The 13,002-nt window shown below is 38.9% G+C and overlaps 1 long non-coding RNA gene across 1 annotated transcript in view; it reads right to left on the bottom strand.

The window, feature by feature from the left end:
- Window positions 1-13,002, bottom strand: part of LOC128651850 (uncharacterized) — an 80,176-nt gene that overhangs the window by 1,110 nt on the left and 66,064 nt on the right. The gene's annotated exons all lie outside the window — the stretch shown is intronic.

The following is a 13,002-nucleotide window of genomic DNA, read 5'->3' on the forward strand; positions in this document are numbered from 1 at the left end:
CATGAAGAAATCTCTATGTTAAAGTCCTTTGCCTGCCTTTTTGAGACCTGATATCTTTGAGCAATCCACCCCACCAATAGTTTTTATTAATGTCATTATATGAGTGTAACTGTACTTTGTAATGTATTTTTGATGTGTTTTGTGACACTTTTTTGTTTCTTGTTCTTGTAAATGTGGCGTATCCTAACAGGGTTAGGTATCATCTAGCTATCAACTTAAAATTCATCTCAATAAGTCTTGCTGATATTGAAGATTCCTTATGATGTTTGAAAATCATATCCCACTCCTTTGGGCTTATTTGTGTATCTAAGTCCTTGGCCCATTTGTATGTATATAAGGGGTAAGTTGTGCCGCTGTTTGCTCTGAGGAGTTTGTATATGTTGGAGATGGTGGGTCTAAGTGTTTATATTTATGTGCAGAGGGTCTCAAAAGCAGTGAGGGGTCTATTAAAATTGTTCCTTGTTGTTTGTATGTTTGGATGAAGTGTGGGTATATGCAAACCACAACAAAATTGTTTCGCCTTCTTTTTCAGCTAAGTTGCTTTTAGATAAGAACGTATTATTTGTCATGATGTTTTTTATAATGCAGTCATTGATATGTGGGTTAGGGGTGTGTTAAAGAGGTTGAACAAGGGCAGGAAGCTCTGGGTTTTGTCTATATGGAGTCATACGTGCGTAGGGTGTAGAGCTGTGGGTTGTGCTGTTTAGCAGAGAATCCCAGACATCAAAACATTCTCCCCATAATGGATAATGGCATATCTCATTGGGTTTCTTACTGGGAGGAAGCCAAGCCAATGCTCCTACATTTTCCATTTGTAGTATGTCCCTGTGAATTTGTACCCACTTTTTGTGAGTTATGACACCATTCCACCAGTCGCTGTAGTAATGTTGCTTGTCGATAGAGAGCTATGTTTGGTACCCAATTCCACCCCTATCTCTAGGAAGGAACAGTGTACTTTTAGGTATATGTTGTCTGGTGTTTTTCCATATGTATTGTCCTATAAGAGCTTGTAACCCGGGAATATAATGCCGGGGTAAAGGGATGGGCAGGGTTTGAAGGAGGTAGAGAAGTCGAGGGAGAATATTCATTTTGATCACCTGAGATCTGCCCAGCCATGAGATGGGTTTGTTCCTCCAGCTAGATAGGTCAGCAATTATTTTGTATTTTAGCGGTTTATTGTTTGCTCTAAATAGGTCTTGGGGAATTAGCTGTTAGATAGATTCCTAAATATTTCAGCCTATGTGGTTGAATAATGAGAGAGCAGGTGAGTTTAATTTTATTCAAGGTGTCTTGGGGCAAAGAGATATCTAGTATTTCTGACTTGGAAATGTTTAGGTGAAAGTATGAGTATTTCCCATATTTTTTAAATTCCTCTAGTAAAACTATCAGTGAGTGTTCAGGGTGAGAAGTATTTTTTCGGCATATAAGGACAATTTATGTTCGGTTTCCTGAATTTGGAGGCCTGAAATGAATGGGTTCTGTCTAATCCTATGCGCCAATGCCTCCACAGATAGTGCAAATAAGATAGGCAATAGAGGGAAACCCTGACAAGTTCCATTAGTTATTGCGAATGGATCGGAAAGAATGCTGTTTACTTTTACTTTAGCTGTGGGGTGGGAGTACAAGGCAAAAATTTTGTTCCAAAAAGTTGAACCTATTTTCATATGTTTCAGTACAACTCAGAGAAAGCTACAGTTCACTCTCTCTCAAAAGCCTTATCGACGTCAGTTGATATCAGTGTTAAGGGGATATGTCTGTTATGGGCAAAGGAGACAATTTGCAATATCTTAAGGGTATTGTCTTTTGCCTCCCTACTTAGGAAAAAGCCCACCTGATCAGGAGACACCAGATGACGTATGACCCAATTGAGGCGATCTGCAAGTACTTTTGCATATATTTTCATGTCTGAATTTAGTAAAGAGATGGGTCTCAAGTTTTCAGGCTTGGTCTGGGTTTTTCCTAGTTTTGGTAGTATAGTTATGTGAGCTTCAAGCATGCATCTTGAAAAAAAACAACAACTTTGTCTAAAGAGTTGAAAAGCTCTGTGAGGTTAGTAACTAGAGACTGGGAAAATATTGTAGTATTTTGCACCAAATCCATCGGGGCCTGGTCTCTTCCCCACTGGAAGATTTTTAATGGCTTTCGTGACTTCCTCAGCTGTGACAGAGTCAGCTGCACTAAGATGGGGGAGGTTTAGTGTAGAAACATAATCATGTGGGTCCGCGGGAGTGGTGTGGCCCTAAGATTCTTTATTTGGAAAGGGAAGAAGGCTCAAATAGGGCTGTCTAAATTATATGTACCTTATCTAAAAAGAGATTAGGGTATGTATAATTGGGCAATATTAATCAAAATTGTTACGGATTGGCTTATGCCAATAGGGAGGTTGACATATTGGCAATCAGAAAAGCAAATAATTAATAGATTTAATTTAGATCAGATTATGTATAAAGCTATATTCATATCATGGAAAAAATTTCATAAAGTATACAATGGCAATATAGACAATGTGGCTCTCTATAAGGGATAATAAGGGATTTTTAGCAGGAGATATGTCTAAAACATTAGGTCTTCTTAATAAAAGTAGTTTTATGAACTTTGCTCAAAAATAAATAGTCTTATTTCAGTATTTTAAATACATAGGGCGGGGCCAGATTACAAGTGGCGCATTAACAGTTACGTGCAAGCAATAAGGGGTTTATCACGGCTGTTTGCGTGCATCAGGTTTTCCACTCATATCACAGGTTGAACGTAAACGCGATCGCTTGAACGCAATTGTGATTTAGGTTGGAATGATTACCACATCCTCAGAACTCTGGTTAACTGTTATGCTAAAAAAGCGTCACAAATCACAGAAAAAAATACATTACAAAGTACAGTTAAACTTATAAAAAAACACCAGCTAATAAAAATGATAACAAAAAAATATTTCACTCAAAGTTATAAAGGCTCAAAGATATGAGTTCTCAGGCAAAGGGCTTTCATATAGATAGAGATACATACATATACACATGTATATATATATATGTCTATATGTGTGTACATATGTATTTATGTATTTATATGTGTATATATGTATTTACAGACATACATACACATATACACACATAAATACATATAGGGACTATATGAAGAACATTAGAATGTGAAATATTCATATTTCCATGTCGGGTTAGCGCACTTGAGAGTATGCGATCGCGCGTTGGGTGTTTTTTCTCCATTGACTTCTATGGGGCCTATTTATCAAGCTCCGTATGGAGCTTGATGCCCCGTGTTTCTGGCGAGCCTTCAGGCTCTCCAAAAACACAAGTTATGAAGCAGCGATCTAAAGACCGCTGCTCCATAACCTGTCAGCCTGCTCTGAGGCCGCGGACACCAATCAACCCGATCAGATACGATCGAGTTGATTGACACCCCCTGCTAGCGGCCGATTGGCCGTGGATCTGCAGGGGGCGGCATTGCACCAGCAGTTCACCAGAACTGCTTGTGCAATGCTGAATGCGGAGAGCGAATGCGGTCCGCATTCAGCGATGTCTGTCGGACATGATTTGCTGATCGGATCATGTCAGACAGACATTTAATAAAAAGGCCCCTATGGGCGAATAGGTTATTGTGCAGGCAATATTCTAAATTCAACTTTTTGTGCTCGTTGGGTTAGCGCACGAGTGAAAACCGTTTACTTTCCACTCATAATATGAGCGCCACCCGAAGCGTGCAAAAAGCTTACTTTTAGCGCAGTTAACGTTTGAGCGGGAACGTTAAATAATGCTCCACTTGTAATCTGGCCCATAACATTTTAGAATCAGATAAAATAGCATATTATCAAATCAGACACTATATTTATATAGTTGCTCAAGAGAATCCAAAGTTAAGGAATGTTTCTCCAATAAGTAATTTGCAAAAAAAAATCTAATAAAAAAGATTTATTTCCCCAATTTATAAAACTCTTATAAATAAATTAGAAAAGAGAAATTTTAAAGCCTTTATACATAATTGGGAAAAACAAGGAATAGATATATCAACAATAAAGACTTCAATAGTTTAAAATTTGTTAAATATACCTCAGACGTATGAGAAACACAAATACAAATAATATATAGAGATTAGATTACGCAAATACAAATAATATATAGAGACTGGATTACGCAAATACAAATAATATATAGGGATTATTTTACGCCCAAAAGGTTAACTGAATGTAAACCCCATATATCCAAAAATATTATATATCGGGAAGCCCAAAATTAATAGATTTTAGGGTCATATTTCATACTTTCTAAGTAAGATACTTTAGTATTTACTGTAATTACGTCATAATAGTAACGTATTATTTTGTTACCAAAATTAATTTTAAACAACAAGATAAATTAATATTATTAATAAACATATTCATCTTAATAGCAAAGAAATGTGTATTTAAAATCAACTTAATTAAAAAGTCCATCTATATGAAAATTAAAAGGTAAAATATGAATCTATATAAGGGCTAGATAGAGCGCTAATTTATTGTGCTCCCGCAACAAACAAATTTGCCCGTTTGTGGGCGCGTGATAAATAACCAGCCATTACAAGTGGCTGGTTATTGCTACCGCAAGCTAGCTGTAGCAATTGGCGCTCAGAAAATTAACCAGAAGTCAGACCTATCGGCTAGATTACGAGTTTTGTTGGTAAGGCTGTGCGGTGCGAACGCTTAGTTTATGCTCACCGCTCACCTACAAACAACGCTGGTATTACAGGTTTTTTTAAACCCGGCGTTATCCGCAAAAAAGTGAGCGGAGAGCAAAATTTAGCTTCACATCTCACCTCAATACCAGCGCTGCTTACGGTAGCGGTGAGCTGGCTAAATGTGCTTATGCATGATTTCCCCATAGGAATCAATGGGACAGTTTCGGCTGAAAAAAAAACTAACACCTGCAAAAAAGCAGCGTTCAGCTCCTAACACAGCCCCATTGATTCCTATGGGGAAAATACATTTATGTCTACACCTAACACCCTAACATGAACCCCGAGTCTAAACACTCCTAATCTCACACTTATTAACCCCTAATCTGACGCCCCGACATCGCCGCAACCTGCATTATATTATTAACCCCTAATCTGCCGCTCGGAATTAAGGTAGGAAAAATCCTATTGGCTGATGCAATCAGCCAATAGGATTGAGCTCGCATTCTATTGGCTGATTGGAACAGCCAATAGAATGTGAGCTCAATCCTATTGGCTGATTGCATCAGCCAATAGGATTTTTCCTACCTTAATTCCGATTGGCTGATAGAATCCTATCAGCCAATCAGAATTCAAGGGACGCCATCTTGGATGATGTCATTTAAAGGAACCTTCATTCTGCAGTTAGATGGTGTTGGAAGAGGATGCTCCGCGTTGGCTGGCTTGAAGATGGACCCGCTCCGCTCCGGATGGATGAAGATAGAAGATGCCGCCTGGATGAAGACTTCTGCTCGTCTGGAGGTCCTGTTCTGCCTGGATCGGATGAAGATTTCTGGCCGTCTGGAGGACCACTTCTGCCCGGTTGGGTGAAGACGTCTCAAGGTAGGGTGATCTTCAAGGGGTTAGTGTTAGGTTTTATTAAGGGGGGATTGGGTGGGTTTTAGAGTAGGGTTGGGTGTGTGGGTGGTGGGTTTTAATGTTAGGGGGGTATTGTAATTTATTTTACAGGAGCTGATTACTTTGGGGCAATGCCCCGCAAAAGGCCCTTTTAAGGGCTATTTGTAATTTAGTATAGGGTAGGGCTTTTTTTATTTTGGGGGGCTTTTTTATTTTATTAGGGGGATTAGAGTAGGTGTAATTAGTTTAAAATTCTTGTAATTATTTTATTATTTTTTGTAATTTAGTGTTTTTTTTTTGTACTTTATTTTATTTAATTGTAATTAGTTTAATTTAATTTAGGTAATTAATTTATTTATAGTGTAGTGTTAGGTGTAATTGTAACTTAGGTTAGGGTTTATTTTACAGGTAAATTTGTACTTATTTTAGCTAGGTAGTTATTAAATAGTTAATAACTATTCTACCTAGTTAAAATAAATACAAACTTGCCTGTAAAATATAATAATATAATATTATATAATATATAGTATTATATAATATATAGTAGTGGCGACGTTGTGGGCGGCAGATTAGGGGTTAATAAATGTAGGTAGGTGTCAGCGATGTTAGGGACGGCAGATTAGGGGTTAATAAAATGTAACTAGTGTCTGCGAGGCGGGAGTGCGGCGGTTTAGGGGTTGCCTTTACATAGCGTCTATGGGAACTGTGTGTTCCCTGTAAACATATATGGATATGCTTATATACATATATATTTATCGGTTAATATGTGTATATACACATATTAACCGATAAATATATACGTATATATTCATATACATATATAATTATATTTGCTGGCTGCCCTTCGCTGTGCTAGTTCTCATGCCGTGTCTCACAGCATGAGAACGAGGCTCCAATTGGAGCTTCTGGAAGTGTTGAAAGCTTCCATGCAATGCGAACGCGCATTGCGGGCCACTTAAAATACTAGTGCACAATTGCTTGCGCTGTTATTACGAGTGGAGCGCAAATATCGCGCTCATGACAGCATAATGTTAAGAAAGGACAGAACGATTATATATTAAAACCCTAAACATGGATATACAGAAAATTATTGGTAATCAATTTAGAAATACTTTGTATGCAATGGAAGTTTAGTAATATTAAGGGGAAATGGGGGAGGGGTGAGAAAAATTATTTGTTTATTTTTCTTCCCTTTTTTTATTTTTTTATTTTACTAAAATGTTTGAAACTCACAGTGGAGGGATGATATGTCTTCTAATTCTTGATGATATTTTTTATATATATTTATTTTCTATTTTATTAATGCTTGACTCTTACAGACAGAGGGTAATAGGTCCCTTAATTGATGATATGATATTTGGAGACAATAAGCCCTTTTTTTGTTTTGTTTTGTTTTGTTTGAGTAAGTTATTTTATAGCACTATTGTACTATATTGTATAATTAATGGACATTCAACTAGATTGCGAGTTTTGTGTTACGGAGCTTTTCATTCTGCAATCACAGGTGTTAGTTTTTTTTTAACACTTTCTCTCTATTGATGTCTATGGGGAAAGCGTGCACAAGCTCGTCAAAACAGCGCTTGTATTTTGTGCGGTATGGAGCTTAACGCAACCATATTGCACGCACAAGGCGGCTTTTTCAAAACTCGTAATGGGAGCGCTATGGAGGGTGAAATAACAAAACTTTTGTTGCGTTCGTTTTGCACCCTCTATAGTGCAAAACTTGTAATCTAGGTGTATGTGATTAGTGCATTGTTGGAACTATTTTCTCGCTTTCAATTGTGTTAAAGTAAAATGTTGCCAACATTTTTATTAGGAAATATCACATCCCTGTTTAAAAAAAGAATATATTTTATCTCAAAATTTCCTCAGTAGCCATGTTCCATTGTAAATGTACTTTAAGCAGCAAATCAGGATGCTAGTCCTGGGACTTGCAAGGGTGAATGCATCTAGCATGTGCAGCACAGTCACTTTATTTCCCTCCTCGGTTTAAAGGGATAGTAAACCAACATTTGTTCTTTCATGGTTCAGATAGAGCAGTGATTTTTAACCTTTTTTTTTGCCATGGCACACTTTTTTACATTAAAAAATCCTGTGGCACACCACCATCCCAAAATTTTAAAAAAATCACACATTGTAGCCTAATACAGCATATATATATACACATACACACAAACACACACATACTGTATGTATTGTGCTGTTATGCCATGCCTCCTAAAAGCTACCCCTGCACTGGGAGTAAAAAACAAGCAAAGTTTAAAAAATGTCACACTGTTGTCAGTCTGCCGTGGCACACCTGAGGATCTCTCACGGCACACTGGTGTGCCACGGCAGACTGGTTGAAAAACACTGAGATAGAGCATGCAATTTTAAGCAACTTTCTAATTTACTCCTATATTATCAATTCTACCCAAAATAAACATTCACCATAAAAGGCTGCATACTACACATTGACCTGTAGGAGGAGACAAACACCACAGTTACATTCAAAATATAGATTAAAGCAATGGAATATAAATGATTTGCAATGGGAACAAGGAAGTTCATTACACCTGCACCTTTAACACATTTTGCTGGGATCGTATGACATTTTATTTTACACACATACCTGCCTACAAAAGAGAAAAGGTTGTATATGTCTCTAGGCATTCTATGCACTTCAGTTGTGCTGCTACAAGCAGCTTCCAATGTCAAATTAGTTAACTATTAAAAAGTTTGTTCTTTCTGTGCTGCCATTTAATATAGTGTCTTTCTAAGTACATGGAACCCAAACATTTGTTTTCATGATTCAGACAGAGCATACAATTTTAAACAACTTTTCAGTTCATTTATACTATCAGATTTGCTTCACTCTCTTGGTATGTCTTGTTGAAGGTAAAAGGAATGCCCAGCACTTACTGCAACCAGGTGCAGGCTACAAAGGTCCTGCACATACCCCTCAGATCAGATCCAAAAGTTCAAGAAGTAGCATCACCACGTGGTTCAATATTCAACAATGTTTATTAGGACATTATATAAACATTTAGCACAACGTTTCGGTCCAACTGACCTTAATCATGTTGCATAAACAAATGGCTAAAACCACTCTATTTAAAGCCTCAATGGGAGGAGTCTGGTACCTGCACAGGTGTTACACTTTCATTACACAAACATGCAGTGATTGAAGATTTCAAGACTCCATCTAGTGGCAGAAGGGACATTCAGCTATACATATGAAACCGTACACCAGTGCTTTCCAAACTGTGTGTCGGGACACACTAGTGTGTCGGCAGCAGTGTGTAGGTGTGTCCCTGCTTTAGCAACAATTTTTTGGGGTTTCTGACTTTCCACCTGCCTGCTACGCATATCATTTGGTTGACACGTGATTGATACCTAGTGGGTCACAGATCATCTTAACCGATTGGCGCAGCTCAGTGGGAACTGAAACTATTCCCATTGGCGGCACATTGGCTCCTGACTGCACGTGTAGTCTCCTCAATCGGCTCGTGACTGCACGTGTAGTTAGTGAGTGGGACAGCAGTGTGTTTGCAGCATGAGCAGTAGTCAGTCGGACTCGCAGAGCTCTGAGGGTAGTAGCTTAAACGCTGGGCTAAAGTCAGAAGTCAAAGTGGGGTTTTTTTTTGCAGCTAGCTCCCAGTAGTGCATTGCTGCTCCTGGTCTTGATATATGGATAGGAAGGGGAAGCTTAAAAATGCTTGATGATGAAATGCGAGTGTCTTTATCTAATATTCCACCAAATATTTAGAAATTGTGTTCATCCCATCAACCTCATACATCCCATTAAAATATTAAGTAGCTATTGGTGTTATTAAACATTTTTTTAATTCTTGCACATACATACTGTTACTTGTAAATACATTCTGTTGTTATATAATTTATGTATGTGTCCGTATCCCTTAAAACAAGTTAGTTTAACCTCCTGTTTGCTAGTACAACTGAATTACTGTGTCGCGAAATGATGTAGGTCTAAAAAGTGTGTCACCAACATGAAAAGTTTGGAACGCTCTGCCGTACACAATCACTATCCTATATGTACATACATTTTATCAATACAAATATTGACTGATTAAAAATAAGTTTCACATAAGCATAATTGAAATATACATTTTGCAAAGTGTTTCAATTTCTAACACCTATCTATTCATGTGTAGAAGTTTATAAAGTGACGTTCCAATCAATTTCTCTATTCATTCCTAGAGGGATTAAGGACTGGAAGGTAAAGATCCAAAATGTCTCCCTACTTTTGAGGATCTTTTGTCTATCTCCCCCTCGCCTCTGTCTCCTTATCTGTTCTATCACCTGGAACCTTAGTTGGGAAATAGTATGACCTGCTTGTAAAAAGTGATTAGATACAGGAGCCTCTTTGCTTCCACAGCGTATGTTAGACTTATGTTCATTCATTCTATCCCTTACCCTGCGTGTGGACTCCCCAATATAGATCTTAGAGCAGGGGCATTTGATAAGGTAGATTACATAGTCTGTGTTGCACGTAAAAAAAAAAACAGGCATTTTAATCCCCTTTGAATCCTCTTTCATTACACTGTTGCAGTTTCAGCAACCAAGGCATGGGAAACATCCTAATTTAGGGTTAGACAGATAAGTCTGAATGGTCTTTCTTTCTTGGCCTATATCTGCTCTTATTAATTCATCTCTTAAATTCTTACACCTCCTGTATGCAGGCAAAGGTGGTTCCTCAAATTCCATGATCTGGGGGTTCAGATTTTTCAATACTGACCAATGTTTTCTAATAATCCCCTTAATTTTATCACATAAGGGACTAAATTGAGATACAAATACCAAACGCTTACTCTCCTGTTTATCCTTACTTTTTTTCTTATTTTCCCCTCTTAGGATAGATTGTCTGGATATGTTACTAATCTCTCTTATATGTTGCTGTATAAGCTCCTTAGGATACCCTCTTTCCAGAAAAAGTTCTCCCATCTCTTTTAACCTTACTTTAGCTGTATCTCATCAGACACGATTCTTTTAACTCTTAGGAGCTGACTTATTGGTAAACTTTTATTTAGGGGAGGGGGGTGGGCACTTTCATATCTCAACTAGTGATGTCGTGAACTGAAAATTTTCCGTTCGCGAACGGCGGACTCGAACTTCCGCAACTGTTCGCGAACGGGCGAACATGGCGAACCGCCATTGACTTCAATAGGCAAGCGAATGTTAAAACCCACGGGGACTCTTTCTGGCCACAATAGTGATGGAAAAGTTGTTTCAAGGGAACTAACACCTGGACTGTGGCATGCCGGAGGGTGATCCATGGTAAAACTCCCACGGAAAATTACATAGTTGATGCAGAGTCTGGTTTTAATCCATAAAGGGCATAAATCACCTAACATTGTTTGGAATAACGTGCTTTAAAACATCAGGTATGATGTTGTATCGATCAGGTAGTGTAAGGGTTACGCCCGCTTCACAGTGACAGACCAAACTCCCCGTTTAACGCACCGCAAACAACCGCAAACAGTCCATTTGCACAACCACGAGATAGATAGATTTGATAGATACATCGATACATAGATTAGATAGATAGATCAATAGATGCAATATACATTTGATAGATACAATAGATAGATAGATAGATAGATTTGATAGATAAATAGATAGATTTGATAGATATATAATTTCCCAGACAGAGAATTACAAGACTTGCGGTCTGGGATCCATGGTAAGGTTCCAAGAGGCAGTTGCGGCACCAGGGGACGTGTATATGGCATGGATTTTAGGAACCGGGAGATGGAAAAAGATGCTTGGTCGGTCCTCCTACTTCAAATTTGGGGCACTGCGCGTGCAACCTACTGTGCCACCAGATATGAGTGGTGTGTTAAGTAGTACTATTCTGATCAGTTTAATACCTGTTACTCCCCCTATCGGGGGAGGTGTATATGGCATGGATTTTAGGAACCGGGAGATGGAAAAAGATGCTTGGTCGGTCCTCCTACTTCAAATTTGGGGCACTGCGCGTGCAATCGTGGCCGGACTTTTAGCCGACGGACATTTGGCCGATGGATATTTGTCTGACGGACATTTGGCCGAAACACAAGTGGCTGTCACAAAACAGTCCGGCCACAAGATAGATTTGATAGATAGATATATAGATCAATAGATGCAATATACATTTGATAGATACGATAGATAGTTAGATAGATTTGATAGATAAATAGATAGATTTGATAGATATATAATTTCCCAGACAGAGAATTACAAGACGTGCGGCTGGGACCCATGGTAAGGTTCCCAGAGGCAGTTGCGGCGCCAGGGGACGTGTATATGGCATGGATTTTAGGAACCGGGAGATGGAAAAAGATGCTTGGTCGGTCCTCCTACTTCAAATTTGGGGCACTGCGCGTGCAATCTACTGTGCCACCAGATATGAGTGGTGTGTTAAGCAGTACTATTCTGATCAGTTTAATCCCTGTTACTCTCCCTATCGGGGGAGGTGTATATGGCATGGATTTTAGGAACCGGGAGATGGAAAAAGATGCTTGGTCGGTCCTCCTACTTCAAATTTGGGGCACTGCGCGTGCAATCGTGGCCGGACTTTTAGCCGACGGACATTTGGCCGACGGACATTTGGCCAAAACACAAGTGGCTGTCACAAAACAGTCCGGCCACGAGATTGATAGATTTGATAGATACATAGATTAGATAGATCAATAGATGCAATATTCATTTGATAGATCCGATAGATAGTTAGATAGATTTGATAGATAAATAGATAGATTTGATAGATATATAATTTCCCAGACAGAGAATTACAAGACGTGCGGTCTGGGACCCATGGTAAGGTTACCAGAGGCAGTTGCGGCGCCAGGGGATGTGTATATAGAAGATTGGGTGTCCTTTGTTAAAAAGTCAACTATGTCCTCAGAACTTTTCGAGTTCATGGGACGTGGCCTCTGAACACTGGGCATTATTCTATGACCAAAGGGAATCACAGCACCACGCCCACAACGGCACCTGCGGGGTAGCCTGCCTCAGCCTGTCATTTTTTTTTAAATGTACACTTACACTACTATTAAACAAGATATGAGTCGTGGCACTGGGCAAGTGGGCACAGTATACGCTGTGAGCCTGACACAAAAAAGCAGACTGATGTTTGACAGCCAAAAGCCAAAAAGTTTTTATTTTTTTAAATGTACACACACTACTATTAAACAAGATATGAGTGGTGCCACTGGGAAAGTGGGCACAGTATACGCTGTGAGCCTGGCACACACGCTGGCAGGCAGGCAACTGCAATTAGATTACACTAGCAGACTGATGTTTCACAGTCAAATTTTTTTTTTCTTTTTAATTATTTACACTACTGTTACACCAGATATGAGTGGTGGCACTGAGCAAGTGGGCCGGGCACACACGCTAGCAGGCAGGCAACTGCAATTAGATTACACTAGCAGACTGATGTTTCACAGTCAAAAAAGTTTTTTT

The sequence above is a fragment of the Bombina bombina genome, chromosome 3, assembly GCF_027579735.1.
Source record: "Bombina bombina isolate aBomBom1 chromosome 3, aBomBom1.pri, whole genome shotgun sequence".
Taxonomy (NCBI): domain Eukaryota; kingdom Metazoa; phylum Chordata; class Amphibia; order Anura; family Bombinatoridae; genus Bombina; species Bombina bombina.